Source organism: Oryx dammah, unplaced genomic scaffold (assembly GCF_014754425.2).
Source record: "Oryx dammah isolate SB20612 unplaced genomic scaffold, SCBI_Odam_1.1 HiC_scaffold_17, whole genome shotgun sequence".
Lineage (NCBI taxonomy): Eukaryota > Metazoa > Chordata > Mammalia > Artiodactyla > Bovidae > Oryx > Oryx dammah.
The window spans coordinates 31037148-31049999 of NW_024070201.1; positions in this window are offsets into that span (position 1 = coordinate 31037148).

The following is a 12852-nucleotide window of genomic DNA, read 5'->3' on the forward strand; positions in this document are numbered from 1 at the left end:
TGTTATTGCAAGTGGCAGGATTTCTTCCTTTATTATAGTCGAGTAATATTCCATTATATGCGCGTGTGTATTCAGTCATCTGACGGGTCCAACTATATGTGTATATGTACCACATCTTCTTATTCTTCCACTGATGGGTATTTAGTTGTTTCCATATCTTGGCTATTGTAAACAATGCTGCAATGAACACAGGGGTGCAGATATCTTTTCAAGTTAGTCTTTTCATCTCCTTTGGATAAATGCCCAGAAGTGGAACTGCTGGATCGTGTGGTGGTTCTATTTTCAGTTTATGGAGGAATCATCATACTATTTCCCAGAGGCTACACCAATTTACATTCCTAACAGCCAAGGGTTCCCTTTTCCCCAAATCCTTGCCAACACTTGTTATTTCTCAATATTTTATTACCTTTTGTTGCTGCCAGCTCGATAGGAGACTTTGGGGCTCACCTCCGCAAGGGGAGAGAGTGTAGGGAACCGCACCTCATAAGAGACACATCATTCTGTTCCCATTTCACTGATCAAAGCAAGTTACATGGCCAGAACCAACGTTCAGAGAGAGGGCATTGTGAACTTCCTGTAGCCTGGGCGGGAGAAGAACCGGAAATCTGTGGTGATGGCTGCCAAGTAGCCTTTGAACCGATCATGCCTATCTGTATTAAAGAGAAACATTTATCTATGGAACTAAAAATGAACAGGTCCCTCAGCTGACTGTCTGCAGGAAGAACTGGGAGATGGTCCTGACCCTTCTACAATGCTAATTGTCTGCTTGAAACAAATCATTTCGTGTCACAATACCTTAACTTTCTACAAAATGAGAACTTTAAGCTTCTTTTAAAATATTCTTAGGTTAGAAAATGACAGGATACAAACATAAACCGTATGATAGCATATATTTAGAGAACTCCAGAACATTGTCTTCTCCTGCCACTCAAAAAGATTTGCCTCAAGAAAGGGGGGTGAAAGAAAGCACATGCTTAGCAAAGGTGAAAAGGGAAGCTAATTAGGAATCTTATTAACTTGGTATTTCTCTGATATCTAAAGAAACAACATTCTGGGGTCTGGCATTTCTGCCAATTGGGAATTCTCTAATTAGTTTCTTAACCAGTAGTATGGGCTCTATTCAAAATCCTAGTGCCAAACCTTGAGAGCACGAATTGTTTCACATTGTCTAATATTCTAGCTATTTTTAGAACCATTTGACATTTAGTGAGAGCTTGAAGTCTAATAAAATTTCTTTCAACCAAGAAAATTAAGTAATTATTTTTTAAAATGACAATCATACAGGGTTAGAGTAATAAAGAATTACTTCTTTACTAATTCTGAATTAATTTAGCATCTACACCATTCTGAACCTTCCAGCCTCTCTGCTTGAACTCAGGGATGTCTACATATTGTATTGCACTGAACACGGTGGCATTTTTCAGTGCCCTGAATCACGGGCATCTGCGGCACAACTCAGTGAAAAAGAAAATCAAACAGCACCCTCTAGTGTCTGCTTTTATTTTCTCATTAAACACAAACGTACATTGAACACCAATCAAAATATGATTTCTCCGTCTCCTTGAAACCTTAGACGTGGAACACTACCAGAATGTAGCTTTAGAGAACACATTAAATGCCAAGGACATTTCTGGAGAACAGTACGATATTTATTCGTATGCACCCAGGAAGCATCATTCCAGGAAAAAAAAAAGCAGCTCTTGGCATCCAATGCAAATTTTGTCCTTAATATCCATTTCTCTTAACGTGTTGACAAAAATAGTTGTCAAGAAAAATTAAGTATCTCTTTAAAATGTTGAGAAATAAACAATCTGATCTGGAAAAAGCCATGAAATATTTAGTGGTCTTTCTTTCCCCACAGCAGACTGTGAAATACTTTCTTATGCATCTAAAGCACAACAACCATAACTCTGGTCTGACTAATGGAAGACTCTGTTTGTGATGGTTTAATTATGTTTGCTGAAATATGACTCTCATATAAGACAACGTCTTTGTGGCAGAGGGACAGATCTCTGTGTCTATTGATAGAAATAAAACACAAAAGACTCATCGTTTCATGTATAACTCAGCGATCAAATTCTGTTTGTTAACAAATGGAGGAAAAATGTTCACTGTACATTTTGCTGTGTTTCTGTTTGCATGTGGCCTCTGGGTTAGCTACTATTTTATTCATTAGCGTAAAATATTGATGATGAGACAGTTTTAAAACTCAGACATTCTCTCATTAGATGAAATAACAGTACCTTGTGTTCATGGAGCATCCTTCATAACGAACGCTTTCCCACCTGTATTTACTATTACTCAATCCTAAATCATGCAGCATTTTGACAGAGAAGTCAGAGGGAAAGCGCCAGGTTGAAGTTATAACTGCATTAAGTACTAGCTAAAGAAAAATGCAAGCCCACTCGTATATGTGTGCTTGTAGGTTTATCTTGTCATTTCCAACTTCTAATGAGACATGAGAATGATAGTTTTTTCAGCCTTTTAAGAGGAAACAGTGACACCCAGTTCTTGATTTCTCCCCCTGACTCTCGAATTTCTTTGAGGAATAGTTCAGGGTACAAAAATCCACCGACATCACCCTATTTTTAACTGGGCAAAAATATATGATTTTACTGAAAAAGATAACATGAGTAATTACCTTAGAGCTTGATAAACATTTACATTGAATTTATGTGGAACTCACAGAATTTTTCCCATGTTAACACCATTTGCAGACCTATGCTATTAAGTTAATTATATGCTAATCAAAGTCAAGAATGCATGGCTCCTAGTGTTTTCCTCTTACCTGACATGAGAATTCTCCGTACAACCTGCTGTCCTGGCCCTTGAATGTAGTTTACTTTCTACGTGGATCATTCAGATTGAGGAGTTACAAGTGGATATTCAGTGATGTTCTTCCTGAGTCCCAAGAGTTCATGACTGCAGAATGCTGCATCCTTGCAAAGGAGGGAGTCTACTCTCTTGAAGAGTCCTGCTCAGAAAGCAATTTGGCAAAGTAATTCCATGAGGGAAAATGATGGGACATATAATGCAAAAGTGTCTAGGTGTCGTAGCAGAATAGTCAAGGCATAAAATGAGAAGTATTGTGGATGGCACAGAACAATTTTTTTTTTTCTTGTAACAAAGCCCCAGATCCTAAATACTTACCGTTAATCTCAAAAATAGAAGTGGAAATATGCTAAATTTTAATTCCAGATTAGCAGGATCTAGAGATGCAGCCCCTGTAGATTTTATTCACATCTCTCATGCGCTAATATTTATTAATTGAACTTTTGCCCTTTTGATCCTTTTCATAAACAATTCCTTTCATTAGTTAACTTTAAGTGGAAATCAAGAACTAAGTCAACAGAGGGAGAGAAATCTTATCTCCCTTATCTTAAAAACCCATCACCACCTTGGGCCACACTGAACAATTTAGCAAGTGATTGCAATCAGTTTAAATGCACACTATTTAGGCAAATTGCCCTGAAAACACAGGCTGCCTAAATCCTAGAGAAACACGTCTTCACATATAACTCTAAATACTTTTAATTTTAGGAAAAGCAGTTTACGACAGTCACAACAAATGAGGACTCTCTGAAATTCCAGGTGTTACGCTCCCCAAACACAAATTCATAAACGTCATTTTTCCTGGTAAATCTCCATCTGTGACTCCTAGAAGCCAAGAGACCTCACAGCTACATCAGTATGGACTCCTCATATCTTGTATCCTCCTCATATCAGACTCCTCCTCTGCCTTGGAGTTTTCCATACTGTGTTGGTAGCTTGAAACTATGGGCTTCCCTGGTGGCTCAGATGGTAAACAATCTGTCTGCAGTACAGGAGAGCTGAGTTAAAGTTCAATTCCTGGGTCAGGAAGATCCCCTGGAGAAGGGAATGGCAATCCACTGCAGTATTCTTGCCTGGAGAATTCCACAGACAGAAGAGCCTGACAGGCTCTTCAAGATCCCAAGACTCATGGGATCTTGCAACTATAGAACTTAAAAACTTGGATGGTGACTAGAAATTTTTCATAATAAAATGTTGCAAAATGTATGGGTGTATTTCTAAGTCTTCTACCAAAAAGTGTCATTTTGAGGTGCTCAAATATTACAAAAACAACAAAATGCCTCATCTTTTAGTCTAATCTTAGAAGGAGGTCCCTTAAATGCCACTCCAAAACATGCTTCTATGGCAGTTTTGTTTAACAACTTGAAAGTGCAAGCATTTTCACCAATTCCTACATTAATTATTCCAATCCCATTCTGGATTTTTCCTTCTCACTCCATGTAGGCAGGCTAAGTCGCTTCAGTCATATCCAACTTTTTGTGACCCTATGGACTGTAGCCCGCCAGGCTTCTCTGTCCATGGGATTCTCCATGCAAGAATACTGGAATGGATTGTCAAGGCCTCCTCCAGGGGGTCTTTCTGACCCAGGGATCAAACCCCAAGCTCTTGTGTCTCCTGCGTTGGCAGTCGGGTTCTTTACGACTAGCGCCACCTGGGAAGTGCTGTGTGAATGCACATAGGCTGGGAAAATGAGAGTGGCATAATCCTTCAGTTTTCAAAGGTAGGACAAGGAGATTTCACTTCAAAATGTAAGAAGGTGCGGCTGAGGATGGTAGAGAGAACACAGATGGATCAGGCTTGGCCCTTCTCATGGGACCTCGAGAGAACCAAGTTGACTGGACCACCATCAAAGGTAACTCATGTCCCCTTCCAAAAATGTCACAAAAAGGAAAGTTCACTTTTAGTAAAACTCCTAAGCAGATTTCATTAAAAGGTAGGAGAAAATTATCTTAATTTTCTTTCCGAGATTTTAGAAATACCCTAAGAAGGATAACTGTGACTCGTTCACATTTAATTCAGTGAGTAAAAATCTAATGGAACCCAGATTCAGGAAATGAAATGGAGAGACAAGATTACCCTGAGGAAGAAAGTATGAATTGAATAAAATATTCCTTGTAGAAACTAAGCGATGTAAGGGAAAGAAAAAAGCGTCTTGATACAATTGCCTTTGGAACAAATGCATATTTTAAAACAACACTAAACTGATTGAACAGCAAATAAATACATTTAAAGCCTAATCCATAAGATACATAAGAAATACCAATAACTTCCCCCTTGGACATTGTAAAACTACTAATATTTCCTTGGCCAATCTCTTTTGTCCAAGTCTCAGCCATTAAGATAGCTAAGGTTCCATTTATTTCTACAGTTATGTGTGTGTGTGTGTGTGTGTATGTAAATATAAGACTCCAGAGTGAGTTGTAAGGAAAGACTCTCGTTATGGTAAATCTTAAAATTTGTAGTATTTAGCACTGAGCTTTTGCTTTTTTTTTTCTCCCCACACTGAGCAGCATATGGGATCTTTGTTCCTTGATCAGGGATCAAACCTGTGCCCTTTGCAGTGGAAGCACGGATTCTTAAGTGCTGGATTGCCAGAGAAGTCCCATGAGTTTTTAAACAATATTTAGCAAAAGTTCTATTTAATTTCTCCTGAGTTAGATGAGGAATCTGTCATTCAAAATTCATTCAACTGCATTTGCTATGTTTTCAGATTACCAGAAAATCCCGTGGCTCCCTCTGCTAGCTCGTCTGGTTTTGTCACAATAACATCCAAAACCTGAGGGACAGAAAATAAATTCTGAGCCTTTTTTTTCTTCTGAAAGAAATATGGTTCTCTCAGACTGATCTCAAAGAAAAAGGAGACCCAAGACTTGCATTAAAACATACAATAGAGCCGTTGGCAAATACTGGAAAGCAAAGCCCTCTGATGCCTATAAAAAGGAAAAGAGGAAAGAAAAGAAAAATTCCTGTTCTTAAATATCAGTGTGTGTCTGTTTGTTGTTGTTCTAGGCAATCAATGAACCAACTCACATATCTCTTTAAAAATAATTTGGGGGCTTTTCCTGGTGGCTCAGTGGTAAAGAATCCCCCTGCCCATGCAGGAGTCATGGGTTTGATCCCTGATCTGGGAAGATCCCACATGCCACAGAGCAGCTAAGGCCGTGGGCCACAACTCCTGAGCCCCAAGCCCACAACTCCTGAAATCCGTGCATCCTAGAGCCTGCCCTCCACAAGAGAAGCCACTGTGATGAGAAGCCCGCGCACCATAGCTAGAGACTAGCCCCTGCTCGCTGCAGCTAGAGAAAAGCCTCAAAGCAACAGAGACCCAGCACAGCCAAGAATAAATGAGCGCATAAATAAAAGTCTTTTAAAGTATTTTGGAAAAAAACATATATGTTGTTCTCTTCTGGCGTAGTCCTCAAAGCTTTGTGGGAAATGCAAGCCCATGAACCAAACACAACCTCCAAGAATGGCACTGACTTCAAAACTAGGACTGTGGCTGTCCTTTGCTGTCAAGTGTAAACTCAGTGGAAATTTAGAAGCCAGTTCATGGAGATTTAGAAGCTTCCTGTGGATTTCTTGGGTCTCCCTGAAGAGGCAGTTCTCTTGCCAATTTTCTCCAGCTATTACTAGTCTTTGATCACTTGACATGTCAATACAACTCATCCAAAAAAAAGGAATCTTGTTTAGTTAACCCTGAAGATTAGAGTTTTTCAGTTAACGGAAGAAGTAAGACTTAAAAAAAAAAAACACAAACGCAGTTATTACTTACTAACTGCATATCAACCCTGCGGTGAGGGTTTTTCATCTATTTCCTTTATTCCTCCTAAATGAGCCTGTGAAATCATATTTTTCCTGTTTTATAGATGCTGGTCTAGAGAAGTTAAGTAACTTGCCCAAAGTCATGTTACTTGATTTTCCAAAATATTTGACAGAGTTGAAAGAGTTATTGCAAGGGATCTTGTCTGGCATCTTAGTAAGCAAAATGCCAAATATGACAGGTATACTTTATGTCATCCAGCATCACTAAGATACAGGTCAATCAAGTACTCTATTTTCCTTGGAGGGTTGTCATGCAGATGATCAAATTTTAAACTTTGAATTTTAGACTTTTTGTGCTAAAATGAAATTTTACACTAAAATTCCCCTGAACATGAGCTGATTTTACTCCTAGCATAAGAGTCCAGAACACAGATTCTAGAGTCAGACAGATTCTGGGTTTGAGTCCTAGTTACTGACCAGATGTACTTCACTTATTCAATTATTTTTTCAAATATTTATCAATTATTTTCCTAGTACCAGGGCTTCCCTGGTGCTCAGATGGTAAAGAATCTGGCTGCAGTGGAGGAGAGCTGGGTTCAGTCCCTGGGTCAGCAAAATCCCCTGGAGAAGGGAATGGCAACCCACTCCAGTTTTCTTTCCTGAGAAATCCCATGGGCAGGCTACCGTCCTTGGAGTCACAAAGAGTTGGACACAACTGAGCGACTAACACACTTTCACACACTTTCCTTGTAGTGGGTATTGGTCCACGGTGGTAAATGAAAACTGATAAAGATGTAATTTCCAATGGAGAAAAGTCCTGTGAAAAAAGCAAACAGGATGTCATGGGAGGAAATGAGGGTGGAAAACTCTTTTAGATACAGTGGTCAGGTAGGCCTTCTTTCAGCTGAGATTTGAGGGAAAAGAAGGAACCAAGTGAGCGTGGAGGAGGGCATGTCTGGGGAGGCTTTTCAAACAAAGGGGAGGTTCAAGTCCTTTTGGGCAAGGTCTTGAGGCTTGAGAATGCCATTTACAGGGATAAGGAGGAGCTAGTGTGCTACATTGGAGAAGGCAGTGGCACCCCACTCCAGTACTCTTGCCTGGAAAATTCCATGAACGGAGGAGCCTGGTGGGCTGCAGTCCATGGGGTCGTGAAGAGTCGGACACAACTGAGCAACTTCACTTTTCACTTTCATGCATTGGAGAAGGAAATGGCAACCCACTCCAGTGTTCTTGCCTGGAGAATCTCAGGGACGGGGGAGCCTGGTGGGCTGCTGTCTCTGGGGTCGCACAGTCAGACAGGACTGAAGCGACTTAGCAGCAGCAGCAGGGTGCTACATGCTGGGCCTGGGGAGGTAGACAGGGGTCTTGTCAACCAGGAGAAGGCATCTGAATTTAATGTTAAGAGTAATAGTAAGCCACTAAAAGATTTTAAGTAAGAGAGTGGTATCATCCAATTTACTTTTTAAGAAGAACTTATTTTTTAGAGCAGTTTTTGGTGGCTCAGAGGTTAAAGCATCTGCCTGGAATGCGGGAGACCTGGGTTTGATCCCTGGGTCAGGAAGATGCCCTGGAGAAGGGAATGGCAACCCACTCCAGTACTCTTGCCTGGAGAATCCCATGGAGGGAGCAGCCTGGTGGGCTACAGTCCATGGGGTCACAAAGAATTGGACACGACTGAGTGACTTCACTTCACTTTTTTGGTTCACAGCAAAATTGAGCAGAGGCTACACAGATTTCTCAAATATCCCCTGCCCACACACATGTATAACTTTCCCCACCATCAACATCTCACACCACGTGGTACTGATACATTTGTTACAATCAGTGAACCTACATTGACACATCACCATGCAGAGTCCATTTACACTAGGGTTCATTCTTGGTGGTATACATCTTTGTGGTATACATCTTTGGCAAAAGTGTGGTGACACATACCCATTATATCTATAGTATCATACAGAACACTTAATCTTCTGTGCTCTGCCTGCTTATTTCTACCTATTTACATTAAAATAATAACTCCAATTGACACCGCCCTTATGGCAGAAAGTGAAGAGGAGCTTAAAAGCCTCTTGATGAAAGTGAAAGAGGAGAGTGAAAAGGTTGGCTTAAAGCTCAACATTCAGAAAACGAAGATCATGGCATCCGGTCCCATCACTTCATGGGAAATAGGAAAACGGTGGAAACAGTGTCAGACTTTATTTTGGGGGGCTCCAAAATCACTGCAGATGGTGACTGCAGCCATGAAATTAAAAGATGCTTACTCCTTGGAAGAAAAGTTATGACCAACCTAGATAGTATATTCAAAAGCAGAGACATTACTTTGCCGACTAAGGTCCGTCTAGTCAAGGCTATGGTTTTTCCAGTGGTCATGTATGGATGTGAGAGTTGGACTGTGAAGAAAGCTGAGCACCAAAGAATTGATGGTTTTGAACTGTGGTGTTGGAGAAGACTCTTGAGAGTCCCTTGGACTGCAAGGAGATCCAACCAGTCCATTCTGAAGGAGATCAGTCCTGGGTGTTCTTTGGAAGGAGTGATGCTAAAGCTGAAACTCCAGTACTTTGGTCACCTCATGTGAAGAGTTGACTCATTGGAAAAGACTCTGATGCTGGGAGGGATTGGGGGAAGGAAGAGAAAGGGACGACTGAGGATGAGATAGCTGGATGGCATCACGGACTCAATGGACGTTGAGTCTGAGTGAACTCCGGGAGATGGTGATGAACAGGGAGGCCTGGCGTGCTGCGATTCATGGGGTCGCGAAGAGTCGGACACGACTGAGCGACTGAACTGAACTGAATAACTCCAAATACTATATAGAGAATGGGTTTGTAAAGAGCAAGTGAGGAAGCAGGAAGAATTAGTGACTCTTGTACAGGGCTGGGTGGTTGGCAAAAGCCCAGGGACGGAGCCTATGGGAAGAAACAGATGACTCTGAGCTATATTTTGGAGGAAGATGCTGTGGGACTAAGTCATCCACTGGGTTTGAAGATAGGGAAAAGATAGAAATCAAAACTGTTTCTGATTTGTACAACAGGATGGATGATGATGTCACTTACTGAGATGGAAAAAAGTGAGAAATAGTTTCAGGGAGAAAATCAACTGTTCAATTTGGTACACACTGAGCAAGCAATGTCTGTAAGAGATCCAAGCAGAGGTGTCAAGTAGGCAGAAGATATATGACAGGAGCTTGTCAGACTAGACTGGGGTGGTGATAAGCCATATATAGGAATCTTATACATTTAGATGGCATTTAAGTGGAGGACAGAGTTTGAGAGAGAGAGAAGGGGCCCCGCTCTCAGGGGACCTGAGGATCTGCAGGATCAAAATCTAGAAGTTAGGAAGAGAAGAAGATGTGACCGAAGGAAACCAAGGAATAGCCTGAAAAAGCCAAGGAAAACTCAGGAGGAAGGGGGACTGACACCATAGAAAGAGAGGATTTCAAGCAAGATAGAGTGGCCGATTGTGTTGAGAGTAAGAAGATGTTAAGCAAGTTATTGAATCTTTCTCAGAACCTGTGTGTGTGTGTGTGTGTGTGCTCAGTTGCGTCCAACTTTTTGAAACTCCATGGAATGTGGACTGCCAGGCTCCTCTGTCCTGGCAAGAATACCAGAGCAAGAATACCTTTCCTACTCCAGGGGATCTTCTCAACCCAGGGATCAAACCCACGTCTTTTGCATCTCTTGCATTGGCAGGGGGATTCTTTACCACTCTGCCACCTGTGAAGCCCCTTCTGACAACCTACAAAATCTATAAAATAGGAATAATATTACTTATTCCCTCTGCTTGCTCAGAGAACTTAGTGAAATGACAAATGTAAGCTACTTAGTATGGGGCTCTGTATATAAATAGTGTACAGCAGGTTTGTTTTTTCAGTCTTCATCATCTCAGTGTTATCTATTGTTGTTGTGTTGTGTGGAAGAGAAGTTAGTCGAGGACTGTGTTTATAAGACTGCCAATTAAACTAGCTTTTAGTATTTCTCTTTCCTTATTGACATTACAGATCATTAAAAAGGTATAAGAATAAATTTCCTCTTGTAGTAAAACACTGCTTTTCAGCATCAGTGAGAGAGTATGCCATTAATTAGTTCAAAACTTGTTTTACTTGTTTACCATTCCCTAATATCTTTTCGCTGCCCTGTAAAGTATGAGTATCTTTTTCCCCCAATTAATTTTAATGGCAACTTGCACAGGGACCAATCAGCAATGTTATTAACATCTTAAGAATACTAGCCCACTTACTGTAAAAGCGTTCATATAGATATCCCTTATGGGAATATTCTCTAAAAAGCTTGCTGGTGTTTCTGAATGCTGAAGTACTGTCTAAAAAGGAAAATTATCAAGCATGCAGGCTTTCCAAAAAGGCATGAGACATTAAAAGCTATTAAAAACAGTGAAGCATTAATGAAAAGAAAATGGGCAGCTTTCATTTATTAAAAATTATGTAAACACACTCATTTCAGATCCATTATTATTGCACTTGGATATTTTTCCTAGATGTTATCAGCAGGTAGAAATAGAAGATGAAAAACTGCTCTTAACTAGCACTTAAAAATAGAAACTTCTCACAATCTTGATCCTCGCAAAGTCCTTCTAAGACTAGTTAGACTGATAACAATTCCATGAGCCTATGAAAATTTAACTAATGAAAATTTAAAGCTTGGAATAAGTCTTCTAAGAATACAAGAGAGATTGAAGAAGGATTGCTCCTCTATCATCCTCCAAGTCGAACATTTGGAAAGTTTCCCCAGTTAATAAAGATGCATCCCAAACCTTGTATGATACAATGGAGACCAGTCTATAAGCAAAAATAACCAATAATTCTCCATAAAAGAACTGATTAATTTGTAGTTACCCAATATAGAATTAGTGGATAAATATCCATGAAAGAGAAAGAGAAATATCCACATGATATTAATTGGATACTTGAGTGCTGCCCAGTGCTCAGTTGTGTCTGACTCTTTGCTACGCCCATGGACTGCAGCCCTCCAGGCTCCTCTGTCCATGGGATTTCTCAGGCAAGAATACTGGAGTGAGTTGCCATTTCCTCCTTCAGGGGATCTTCCTGACCCAGGGATCAAACCCACACCTCCTGCGTTGCAGGTGAATTCTTTACCTGCTGAGCCATCTGGGAATACTAATTCTGATTATTGCTCCAGGGCATGAATAAGCTTGAGCTTATTCTAGTTACTCACTTTTTTCTTCTTCTCATCTGTGTTCCTACTCACTCATTCCCTCTTCTTTCCCTTCCTCTTGCTCTATTCCAACATCTCTTTAAGGCAATAACAAGAATATAGAAATAACCCCCAAGCTGCATTACTTAGAAGCAGGTAAGAAAAATGGGAAAGAACATAAAATAGTATAAAAACTTACATGCTTTTTCGCCTATCAAGAAATTCTGTACAGATACTAAGGAAGAGCCACTAATTTGATTCTAAGCTGCCTGAGAAACAACACAAAGTCACTCAAGGGAGTGTCTATAGAATAAAAACAGACTGCTTAAGATAAGTGGTAAGTGAGAGAGGAAAAATAGATATAATCACTTTGTAAGTCCAACCGATGACTCACTTCTCTGTTGGAATCTATACATTCGTGGGAGGTATCTTTTGTCAGCTATGACAGCCATTTAACCCAGTATCAAAATAAATTGAACTAAGAAGCAGACTGTCAAATTGCTATATTATAAAGCATAATTATTCCCTATACTTAGAGCAGAAAGAACTCGCTCCTAAGTGCTCTCATAAGGAGAATTAACACGTAATACAGAATTACAACATAAGAAGTCACCATTTATTGAGTATGCATGCTGTACTGGGCTTTATGATCTGCCCCCTCCGTACACTATCACATCAATTACAGCTTCATCCCAGGTGTTGGCATGAATTTAAAAGGGCCATTCCCTTCTAACAGACCCCCTCCATGGCATCACGCCAAAGTTCAATTCAGTCAAAGCCGCTCTGCACAGTCTTAGGACCGTGGTTAGATTGTTGTCTAAACTTAGAGCAAAACTATGGCAGGTGAACTAATGTCAGAACAGCCTGCTAAGTCGTTTCAGTCTTGTCTGACTCTTTGCGACCCCATGGACTATATAGCCTGCCAGTCTCCTCTGCCCACGGGATTCTCCAGGTGAGAATTCTGGAGTGGGTTGCCATGTTCTTCTCCAGGGGATCTTCCAGACCCAGAGATCGAATTTGCATCTCTTACATCTCCTGCATTGGCAGATGGGTTCTTTACCACTAGCGCCACCTGGGAAGCCGAACA